Below are 12,233 nucleotides of genomic sequence, written 5' to 3'. Positions count from 1 at the left end.
AGCACGGAAAGTGCTTCTCCTAGCCTGGGAAGCGAGCAAACGCCGTTTGGCCGCGCCTAGTGCACTCTCCGGCGGTATGCTGCAGGCTGGCTGCGAACAGCGGCTGGGCGCGGTTTCCGTGCTGCCCACAAGCAGAGAAGCTCCTCCAGCACCGAAAGTGCATTTTCGGGGCTGGGAAGCAAGATTTCACTTATTCATTATCTGCAGTGCGCTTACCTGCTCGGCGTGCTTTGCGGCGGCTGAGATCCTCGAGGAGCGGCAGACACGCGTCTCCCGGGCCGGGAAGCGTGGCCTCGCTGTTTCGTCACTTCCGGTGCTCCTGCCGTGCGTGCAGCGCTGTGCAGAGGCGGAGGAGCTCGAGGAGCGGCGGCCACGCCTCTCCGGGGCCGGGATTGGAGAAGTCGCTTGTTCGTCACCTGCCGTGCGCCTGCCGTGTTCGGCGCGCTCTGCAGTGGTAGAGAAGCTCGAGCAGCTGCGGCCGCGCGTCTCCTGGGCCAGGAAGCGAGAACTCGAGCCCGATGAGGAGTGTCTGCTTCTGCTTTTAACTTGTGGAAAGTTCAAAGCCTGTGGCTGTAAAATTAGCAGCAATACTGGTGCCTTCTTTTATCGCTCAAGGTCACTGGCCAGCAGGGAACAAGAAGTGTCCCAGGACTTGTTGGTGCCCTGCCAGAGAGAGAAGCAGCAAATGGTGTTGAGAGAATTTCTGGGAGTGCATGTGGGATCCTGCTTTTCTTGACAGCTTGAGAAATGATCTGAACAGAAAAAATATCTTTCTTTTTACAGGAGAATCTGATGTGGAACATGGGACCAGGATGACTTGCTGTGACTTCTTGAAAGCTGGAAAGAAGGCGATGTTAATCTTTTTGGCTAGAGGCAAAGTGTCTGCAAAGCCTTGGAAGAAGCCTATGCCAGGTAAGTGAGGACACGAACAGGAAAACACCTGGAGGCTGTGATGTGATTTCACGGAGGGTTATGGATTCCTGTCTCAAATGTCCATGTGTCAGTAGGGCTGGATCCAAGTGCCCTGGTGGAGAGGCAGGGTTGTCCTGCATTCCAGCTTTTTAGTGGCTGGAGTTTTGCCCAAGGAAGAGCAGCATCCTGATTTTGCTGCCATGTTCAGCCAGCACAGAGCTGTTGGGTGCCTCCGTCCAGGAGCAGCAGGAGCCTGGATTTCTGTCCCTGGGATTGCCTTGCTGTCCAAGACGAGGGCTGAAGGTGAGGGGCAAGGCAGCGCTGGGAGCTCTGGGAGTCAGGAGTGCCAGGCCTTTCATCTCCTGGTGCTGCTCAGGTGTTCACCAGAGGGTTTTTTTGACGGCCTTTGGCTTTCTGGATGGAAGCAAAAGGGTCCTTTCCCCTCCCTGCCTTCTGTCATTCCCAGGTCAGCCCCTGCTCTTTGCTGGCAGGCTAAATAGCCTCAGGAGTGGGCCGAGGAAGTGCTGCCTGATCTGTGAGGTTCCACAGGAGATGGGAGCAGGCTTTGCGCAGAGGTTCAAGCACCTTGGGACTTCCTGAAGGCCTGAGGCCTGAAGCAGAGTCTTGAGGCAAAGCTGACCTCTGGGTGAGCCTTCAACCCAGATGTTGTGTTTGTATCCTGTCGGCAGTGCGGTAGCCAGGATCATTAGTGTTCTGGGCTAGGTCCGTGCTCATTAGTGAAACATGGCTTGACCTTTCTGTGTTCAGAGGCCGGACAGGGCCCTGAGATGAGTCCTGTGGCCTTGTTGGGAGGAGCGGGGCCAAAGGCAGCTCCTGCATTGCTCCTGAAGCCCTGGCCAGGCTTTGGGGCGACGCCGGAGGAGGCTGAGCCCAGCTGTTCCCGCTGTGGGAGTTGTGTGCGCCTGTTTATTGCAGCATTTGCCCGACCTGGGCCCTGTCCCGGCACAGCCGGAGCCTCTTGGCCTGCGGGCGGGCGGACGCACCCGCGGGAATTGCCAGTTCTGGGGGGGCTCTCCAGGGCTGGGTTGTGACAGGGGATTCCCAGCTGCTGGGGGTGAGGCTCAGGGTCCCTGGTGCTGGATCTCAGTCCCTGTAGGTCACCTTGGGTAGCAGTGCTGGGGAGCATTGCTGAGCTTCTCCTTGGGAGGTTCTTGGCTGCTCTGAGCTGTCGCCAAAGACCCTGAGCTCCTGAGGTTGGTGTCTGTGTCTTTGGTGCTGACCCTGCCCCCTGGCCAAGTTACTTTGGAGGGTTTGAATAGGGTCTAGGGCTGAGTGCCCTTTGGGCAGTTTGCTGCCAGTCTGGTGTGCTCCTGGAAGTGCCGCTGACCTGCCAGGACTGAGGAGCTGCTGGCTGGGTGCTGCTTCTGTTCTGCAGTGGGAGCAGGTAGCCACAGGGATACAGGGGGAAAATGGGCTGCTGAAATGAAGGAAACAATATGCTTCTAACAGCAGCTACTTTCTTGTGTACATAAAGCTACAGTTCCAGTTTCTAGCACTACTCTTCATGGGTACAGGTGTCTCTCTCAGTCGGCTAAGTTATTTCTCCATCACGCAGGCAGGCAGGAAGGCAGGAACGCACGCACGCATCTTTCAGGGCACTTAATTGGTTAAGTGTCCATCACCGTGCTATGTGTCTCCTATCTGAGTTCTGCATTTCTTGGAGAGGCTTTCCTAGGCTCTTATTTTCAGAGCTGTTGTTGTTCCTGTAGCCTTGATGAATTCCTGCGAACTCTGGAAAAGAAGACTGTAGGTGTCATCTTCACTACAAACAGTTTGGCTGATACAGGGAATGGCCCAAGTTATTCAGATACATTGCTACACCGGGAGGGCTTAGAGAGAAACCTGGAGATGGGTTGTGGAAGCCTGAAGTGGGATCTTCTCCCCTGCCGACCCTTGTGTAAGAGACGGTCCGAAGATCCCTCATCTGCCTCACGACCATCGTCAAGGACAGAGACTGAAACCCCTAAAAGGGACTTGAAAATCTCAACACAGGAGTTCTGGCCTGGCTGAGGTGGGATGGTGGCCAAGTGCTGCCTGCAGGTGTGTTTGATGGAAAACACCCAGCACCCATATGGGAACATCAGAACCTGAGCAGAAACAATGGGCAAGTCACGGTGAAGTGACCGCGCCTGCTGACACTGCACCTGCTGACTTGGACTGGTTGACACTGTACCTGCTGATGACCGACTTGTTCTGGGTTCTCTGAATGAACACACTGCAATGATTTCCCCCAGCTGTTTGGCCAACTGCCTGTCGCTTCGGAGAGGACTATAAAAACCCTGGAGACTCCCGCTCACTTTTGAGATCTCCCCACTGGAGAAGATTGCGTCTATAGGCATCTTCAAAAGCCTCGAGGACTCGACCCTCCATGTTGGTAGCTATAATCCCCTTCCCCTCTTTTTCTGTCTTTCTTACTATTCTCCTTTTCTCTCCCCACTATCGCATTTGTTGGCACTAAATAAAGGTGCATTTGTGATTGAGTAAACTGAGTTTGTCCCCCGCTGTGTCTTTTGCGCTCTGAGATCCCTAAAACGAACCATCACGAACCCCGCTTGTGTGAGCGGATCGTGACAAGTTTGCATGTGAATAAGTTCATTTGTGTACCTTTTCCGCTCTCCCTCACCCCCCATTTCGAGCCGGTGTCCATTTTGAAACTGTCTCCTTCCCGTGGGGCCGTGCTCCCGCTGCTCCCCTCACAGCCCTGATGGCGACACGCAAACCAGAGAACTCCCTGGGACTGCAGTGCCCACAGGAGGTGGAGTGGACGCCTAAAAACCCCTAGGGCCGGTGAGCCATTAGCCAGACAGGACTCCAAACTACCCCAGTGAGCAGGGAGAACATGGGGCTGCTTGCTGGGGCTCCGTGTCTTGTCGCCATAAGTCAGATAGTGCCCTCTCTGCGTGACTGCCCTCGGCTTGTCAACGAGCCTGTGCTTTCCTGCGGCTCTCGTGGGGACGCAAGCCCCGGCTCTGTCGGGCACCTGGCAAAGCTGTTTCACCTCCTCGTCCTCATCGCTCCAGGGAGCAGTGGCGGTGTGTGTGACCCCTTGGGTTCCCCGCCCAAAGCTGTCCTAATACAGGCATTTAAAGGGAGATTTGTCTCCTGGCCCACTCATAACAGGTGTGGTCTCACTTGGATGTGCCTGCAGTCCTGGAAGCTTGACTAATCCTTTTTCTGCCTCATTTGGACCTTGAGGTTGTTTCATGGTGGTCTCACTTTCATGTGTCTGCAGTTCTAGAATGTTGGCTACCCTTTTTTCTCCTAGAATTAAACTTTGAGCTTGTTGGGGGGTGGTCCCACTTTGATATATCTGCTGTCTAGGTAGCTTGACTGCCCTTTTTTCTCCTACATTTGGACCCTGAGCTTGTTTGTTGGCATCTCACTTTCATGTGTCTCTGCTCCTGGAAGCTTGACCACCTGATATTCTTCTGCAGATAAAACTGGAATTGGTTTGGGGTGGTCTCACTAATGTATGTCTGCAGTCATGGTGGTTTGAGTACCCTGTTTTCTCCAAAAACTGGATCTTGAGCTTGTTTAGGGGCTCTCCCTTTCATGTGTCTGCAATCCTGGAAGACAGACTACCCGTTTTTCTCTTAGAAATTGGTTTTGAGCTTGTTTGGGGGTGGTCTCACTTCCATGTGTCCTGCAGTCCTGGAAGCTGGACTACTCACGTTCTCTTCCAAATCCACCTGGGCCTCGTTGGCTGCTGTGTTTGGGGAGTGCAGGTACCATGTACTGTTGACACATGGATGGTTTCGTCTGCTCAGGGGGGTTGTTCTCTGCGAGCAAACAGCTTTAGGATGGATGCCCTCAGACTTGATGTTGTATGGGGCACTCATCTAGCCTTCCAAATCAGTTAAATCGACCGTGGAGGTCAGTGAGGTGATGGATTTTTCAGCCAGACCGCCCTCACGTTCCACTTGGAATAGTGACCCTTGTTTCTGTAATACAGAAAAGCAAGGTTATGTCATTTGTGGCTGTCATTGTTTTAGCATGTAAATATCATTACATTTGAGGCTTGTATTGTACAAAGTTTTGCTCTTCACTCCTGGCAAAGGCCTTCTACGTTTTGTGTACAAAGTTCTTGCCATTTTTTCATTTCATGCCCTGTGTATAGTGTCTCTGGTATGTCGGGATGCAGAATAAGGTTTGAAATTGCCTACAGTTCTGATGTTGTACATGCACAGTGTGTTTCTGCTGATTGTCAGTGATGTGCTGTGGAAAATTTTGCCCTCTTGACTGTGCTTGTAGTCAAGAACTTGACTCTCTACTAAACAAAGAAGGTTAAGACCTTCATGTTTTAGACTGTAAGGAGAGGAATGAGGTGGAAAAAACCATCAAAGCTATCACAAGTATATTTAGAAATAACGAACTCTGATTTCATTTTGCTCTTGGAATAAGTCTGCTACACCTAATGACAGGTGGGTTTTCTGGAGGTTCTGAAATGTGGTGACAGGAAGCTTCTCTGAGTTATATCTTGGGCATAAAGGGTCCTCATGCATGCTAGACTGGGGAGAGAGAAAGCAGCAAGAGCCTGACAAGACAATGTGGTAGGAAAAAGGAGTGGGCAGAACCGACACAACCAAATAGGAGTTTAGCAGGGTAGTGCCACTAAATCGGAACAGGGAGTGAAAGATTGACAGTAACTGGGAAACCAAAAAAGTGATGGTTTCCTTCAGTGAGCTGCCAGGTACTTGTGGCAGTAGAGGATGGAGCTGCATAGGAATTGTGGGGAAGTTGTAGGTGTGGGACTTATGATGCAGGATTTGTAGAATTTGTAGATGTAGAATGATGTTTGCTTTCAAAGGAAAAGGCTGAATAAATTTAGGAAAAGGAGGGCAGACAAGCCCTACTTGTACTTTAAACTCATCCAATATTTCTCTGATGTCAAACATACGTCAAGATAAAAAAAATAATTTTAGCCAGAAATGGAAATTAAAAGTTTTCAGACTGCAGTACAGTGGAAGGTCTACAAATAGTCCCTCTGTGTAACAGGGCGGGAATATTGTGTTTTGGTAAAAGTTCCTTTTTTGACTAGAAGATCACTAATGCGACTGACTTGTCAAGTAGATCTTGCTCTAGTTACAGGGAACCGTTTTTTGCCCTTTGCGTTGTAACTTTGCATTGGGCAAAAAGTGATTTGTGGCAAAGTCACTGTAGTAAAAATTAGCCTATTCTCATTTTTTGTGTACCAGAGAACACTTTTCTTTTTTAACACTGTTGTGCCATTTTCAAACCTTGATACAGTACACAAGAACAGACAGCTTTTAGTGCACGTAGTATTCTTTGTATTAGAGCTTAATTTGAAATGTTTGCCACTTTGGAAAGGAGAGAGTGAAGGAACCTGGCTGCAGATTTCAGGGTGACTCATGAGCTTTATCTTTCTACTAAAAATAGAGAATTGCACAAAATCTACTAAATCAGCAGAAAAAACCTGGCATTTTGTAACACTGAACAAAATCCTGTATCTTGTGCCGCTGGCAGTTCTTAGCTGTGTTGGCTTAAATACAGCTCTCTTAAATGTGCTTTGAGTTTTGTTAGTTGACTTTTGACTTCCCTGTGTCTGCTTTTCCTTTTCCATTCCGTGCTGAGCTGGGTTGACAAAGTTCTGTTTACCTGCAGCTGTTTGTGTGTGTAATATTTAGACACTCATCTGAAAAAAAAAACCCTCAGGTAGTGGTGGATGGTTGTGAAGGGGTTCTCCTCCATGTGACAAACTTGTGTCTTAACATGGAAATGACAAATTTCAGTAAAATCGTTTCCACATAAAGTAGAAGCTTGAAGCTTCCTAGAGAGAGTTCAATTTGCTGCTTCTGTGGGGTGAGAATTTTCTCTTTTCTCTACCTTTGCATTGATATCATCTGAAACTCCGGTGTGATCCTTCAGATAGGCAGTAACAGGATCCTTTAATGCCCTCTGGATTGGACACTTGTGATGTGATATTGATCACTGCAGCTTTGAATCATCATTACAGACGTGAGCTAATACCTTAGGCTGAGTTTGATGGTGGATGATAACTCCTGTTTTCAGGCTAGAGCAATCTCTTTTGCTTACACCAGGAAATTAGAAAAGGCAGAGTGGCAATGAACAGTGTGACTTTGTCTTGCTTAGTTGGGAAAATATTGCTGTGTTCTGCTGTGTTTTGAAACAAACAAAGAAAAAAACCCAAAACAAAACCCAGTGCTTGTTTTATTTTTCTGAAGTTGTTGTTATGCTTTGGGGAACTCGGGGATGAAGCAAGATATTATCATAGAAGTGAAAAACTGTTCATACTAGAAGTAGTATTAGAACCAAAACAATTTGTAGGGGAATTCCTCTTACTTTACAGTCCTTGCAGTGTTCTCTTAATCTTGTTTTCTTTCCCTGTTAATGTGCAGAGGTTTGTATGTGGAGAGTTTTCCAGAACGTAGGTTCTCTATAACACTGCTTTTGGGGAATGAGAGAGGAGGAACTTTGTCTTGAAAAGTATTTCAAATCTTCCAGCTGATGGCTCTGTCTGCAGAAACACAGTTTTTCCCACCACTGCTAAGCTGCAGCTAAAAACGGTGGAAAGCCTGTTTTTTTGGGAGCAGAGGACACTGCAGAAACCCTGCAGAACAGCTGAGAAAACTTGTGGAAATGTTTGTTTTGCAATTTTGCCTTGTGACAACTTGCAGTTCCAGCATTTTCCTTAAAGAGAACGATTTGAGGTTGTGTGGACTGCTCTTATGTTTCCAGGATTGTCCTAACAGTCTTCAAACCATTGTTTTTACTTGTTACTTCAAGAGACAGGAAACTTGGACATCTAGTTTTGTCCAAACTCTGGATGAGGCCTTTGAAGGAGTATCTTTAAAAACACATTTCCCAGGCCTATGGAGACATGGTGTCCTACAGTCCTTAAATGTCCTGTAGGAAATAGTACTTTTTGTTACAGACTTCAGCTTGTATCGAGATTTAATATCAATGCTTTCAATAGATTCAAAATAATTTTCTGTCTCTGGTGGTGCATTCTTTTTCAGAGGTTTTTGTCTCACTGTTCTGCCTAACAGTGTTCCGAAGAAATGAATTTTTAACAGGAATTGAGAAGTTGTGGTTTTGAATCTTATTTCAAGGAGGCATCTCCAGGGATCAAGTTGAAGTGCATTACATTGGTTTGTTTCCATATCTGGGTTAGTAATTGGACAAATACGAAGACAGTTGGAAACACAGAAATAGGGTTTTTTTTCTTTTTGTATTGCTTCAAATTTAATTATTTTAAGAAACCAGATTTTGCCATAAGTTTTGTTTTTCCTGACTCCTGTCTATCCTTTCTAATAAGCGTTTTTCACTTTTTTAGGGCCGCTTTTTCTTGATGTTTAATTGTAGTGTGTCCCTTACTTGGCAATATTTTGCTCAGGGTGATTTGCAGACTAAAGTAGCTTGCTGATGAAAGTTAATTTTTTATCAGGCCTGTAGAGCCATGTGCTTGTGTGTGGGGGTGAGAAGAGGGCAGAGAAAGGGAAGAAGGCAAGGATTAAGTGAGTCGATACATGTGCAAGAGGTTGCCTGAACTGCAGAGATTAAACAAACCAAAGAAGGGCTCTGTCTAAAATGAGGAATTAAATGTATTTGTGACAAATATCAACATCTATCTCTAATTTGTTTTTACTCAAGAACTAGGCCCTTAGAGACTTGTGAAATCTACTGGCAAACATCATGACTACATTTTGAGAGACAAGAAATGTGTAAAAGGAAGAAAAAAAATGGGGAAGGGAGATGGGCAAGAGAATTATTCTGGTCTGAAGAGGATGGATGACTTTCTAGAGCCTATCTGGAAAAAATATTGACAGATTCAACAGCAAATAGCACATGGATGAGAGGTTTTTCTCCAAAGTAATTGGTGCCAGATGTAGCCCGTCCTTTAACTTGATAAAATAATAGTTTAGGTGTAGGAAGTTCATTATCTACACTTAAGAAACATGTCTGTGTAGTACTCTATGGGAAATTACAAAATAAGGCGTTAAAATGGTGGTTGGTAAACTGGACAGGGAATGACTGAAGGGGAGAGCAAGAAGCTGTACTTGGAAGGGAAGAATTGGTCTGTTAATACAGATCCTCAGGGTTTGTCTTGAGGCTGTTCTTCAGGATGAACTAAATGCCATGGCACAGGATTAAGAGACTTTGATAGGCGGGAGGGGCAGATAATTCCTGGAAGAACTGGATGGTCTCGACAGCCTGGAATGTAAAGCAGGGCACAGTTGAGTAACATAGAGTGAAGTTCATGTGCTAGTGAGAATTGTTGTGAAGGAGAAGGTTCAAATCAAAAAAACCCACCCACGCAACAACCAGCTGTGAAGGTGCTGGCTCACAACAGGCTGGCCATAAGCAGGGAATGTGTTGACGCTGTGAAAAAGGTTTGGTTTCAGTGGAAAAGAAAACCAAGCTGTTTTAAGATGGAGAGCTGACAACACTGTCAGGCCACAAGTCACATGTGGGATTGGCACAGGTTGTGTACAGCGTGTTTATGGGATTTTTTTGCTGCTTCCCCTCACCAGATATACTGGAGTTGTTAATTTTTGCCCAAAGCCTAGACTCAAAACCCCCCTGTAATACTGTAACATCTACACCTGAAATGTATATTCAAATGTAGGCTAAAGAACATAAGTTCCAAATGGGCTTCTTATCCTTAATGTTCTTCTGCTGCAGTTCAAGTAAATGTAATGTATTAGTTGCTCATTGAATGCAGTACCACTTTTAAAAATTCAATTTGCTGTGCAGGATTTTTCCCAAGGTCCATTAGATAATGTCAAGTTTAAATCTGTCCGTGAGTCTAGAGAGATCGCCATGCAGATGGAGCTGTGGAAAGCCAAATGAAAGATTTTCATATAAGCACATTGGGCTTAAACAAATCTGTTTAATTTGTTTTCCTCCCAGCCCCTGTTTTCAACAACTTGAATTCCTCAGATATTCAAAGTTGTTTTGGAAGTGTTTAACACAGAAAGTGAAAATGCAGCCTGAACAAAAGGATTGTTATTTTAAGAGAGGAATATTTTGGAAGCGGTGGGAACAAACAAAGGTACAAGTTCATTATGACATGAATTTAGTCTCAGACTAAATGGTTTTCTTCTGTGTCCATGCTAGGACAAAGAGATTGCTTCCCCCAGTTTGTCCTCCCCTTGCTGCATGAGGAAACTTCAGTTACCAAATACAGGATCTTGTGCATCTTCATCCGTCTTGGTACATAATGGCAGTTTAAACACTTTGCTTTGTGTAATTTTGCCAGCGGATGGGATAGGGAGAAAAATCTGATTCGGATGATTCCTAGATATTTTTATCAGGTCAGGGCTGTAATATTGGCCACTGGTGAGTGGTAATTTGTGTTAGGGGAGATTTCTTGTGTTTCATAGCTCCCCTAGATTAGTGTACAGAGGATATTGAGAAAATGCTTGGGCTGAGGTTGGCCAGAGTCTCACGGTCAGTCACTAGGTATTTCTAAGGGTGTTCTGAGCTTCTTTGCGCCTCGGTGTATCCCATCATGCCCTGCGGTGCCGCTTTGCGCCTCGGTGTATCCCGTCATTCCCTGCGGTGCCGCTCTGCGCCCCGGTGTATCCCGTCATTCCCCCGGCGCCGCTTTGCTCCTCTGCGTACAAATGACGTCACCGGCGTTTATTTCGACTCTCATTTGCATAAATTTACATGAGGCTGGTGCCTCGGTGAGGTGGGCGGGGTCTGAGTCACGCCCAGGCCCCTCCCAGTACAAACCAGTAACTCCCAGTCCCCGTGGTCAGTGACGTCATTCGCGTTTATTTGTGCTCTCATTTACATAAATTTGCATCTCGGTGCGGTGGGCGGGGTCAGAGCCGCGTTGGCCCCTCCCACTCCCTCCCAGTACAACCCAATAACCCCCAGGCCCCGCCCAGTTTGTCCCGCCCTTGTAGCTCCATATAAGGGAAGGGGGCGTGGCCTGATGAGGGGCGTGGTCGGTTCACCTGTGGGGGGAGGGGCAAAGGTTACACCACGCCCAGAAACCCCGAAACCAGTATAAACCAGTATAAACCAGTCACCCCCAAACCCACTCCCAGTCCATCCCAGTATAAACCAGTGACCCCAAACCCACTCCCAGTCCATCCCAGTATAAACCAGTGACCCCAAACCCACTCCCAGTTCATCCCAGTATAAACCAGTAACCCCAAACCCACTCCCAGTCCCTCCCAGTATAAACCAGTGACCCCAAACCCACTCCCAGTCCCTCCCAGTACAAACCAGTGACCCCAAACCCACTCCCAGTCCATCCCAGTATAAACCAGTGACCCCAAACCCACTCCCAGTCCATCCCAGTACAAACCAGTGACCCCAAACCCACTCCCAGTCCCTCCCAGTATAAACCAGTGACCCCCAAACCCACTCCCAGTCCATCCCAGTATAAACCAGTGACCCCAAACCCACTCCCAGTCTATCCCAGTATAAACCAGTGACCCCAAACCCACTCCCAGTCCATCCCAGTATAAACCAGTGACCCCAAACCCGCTCCCAGTCCATCCCAGTATAAACCAGTAACCCCAAACCCACTCCCAGTCCCTCCCAGTATAAACCAGTGACCCCAAACCCACTCCCAGTCCATCCCAGTATAAACCAGTGACCCCAAACCCACTCCCAGTCCATCCCAGTATAAACCAGTGCCCCCCAGTCCCCGTCCCAGTGCCCTCACCTGTCCGTACTGGTTTGAACTGGAATCTCTCGACACTTGGCGGCCTCCAGGGAGCGGCTCAGGGTCAGAGCCCAGCGCTGGGGGATACTGGGAGTTACTGGTTTATACTGGTTTGTACTGGTTTGCACTGGGTTATACTGGTTTGTACTGGTCTGGGGGTTTTCCTTACTGGTTTGTACTGGGAGGGGGTTTAGGGGTCACTGGGATGAAGTGGGATGAACTGGGAAGGGATTTGGGGTGACTGGTTTGTACTGGTTTATACTGGTTTGGGGTTTTTCTTTACTGGTTTGTACTGGTTTATACTGGGAGGGGGTTTGGGGGTTTTGGAGGATTTTTGGGGAGAATTTGGGGGATTTTGGGGCATCAAAAATCCCAATTTTTAGTCAGAATTTTTGGGTCATTTTTTGGGATTTTGGGGCTCGGAAATCCCGATTTTTAATGGGAATTTTTGGGGTCATTTTGGGGGCATTTTGGGTGAATTTTGGGGGATTTTGGGGCTCTAAAAGTTCCGATTTTTAGTGGGAATTTTGGAGTGATTTTGGGGGATTCTGGGGCTTTAAAAATCTCAGTTTTGGGGGGGAATTTTGGAGTACATTTTTGGGATTTTGGGTGGAAATTTTGGGGGTTTTGGGGT

General features: G+C 47.5%; 1 long non-coding RNA gene across 1 annotated transcript; it reads left to right on the top strand.

The window, feature by feature from the left end:
- Window positions 1–438: 438 nt before the first annotated feature.
- Window positions 439–1,605, top strand: LOC136305176 (uncharacterized). The gene is made up of 3 exons (XR_010725109.1): window positions 439–688; window positions 784–912; window positions 1,379–1,605. It is a non-coding gene; the product is annotated as an uncharacterized lncRNA (long non-coding RNA).
- Window positions 1,606–12,233: the final 10,628 nt, after the last annotated feature.

The sequence above is a fragment of the Chamaea fasciata genome, unplaced genomic scaffold, assembly GCF_029207755.1.
Source record: "Chamaea fasciata isolate MVZ Bird 193981 ecotype frontalis unplaced genomic scaffold, bChaFas1.0.hap1 SCAF_301, whole genome shotgun sequence".
Classification (NCBI taxonomy): Eukaryota; Metazoa; Chordata; class Aves; order Passeriformes; family Sylviidae; genus Chamaea; species Chamaea fasciata.
Note: the sequence above shows the minus strand (reverse complement) of the source record. Positions and strands in the feature narration are given on the sequence as shown.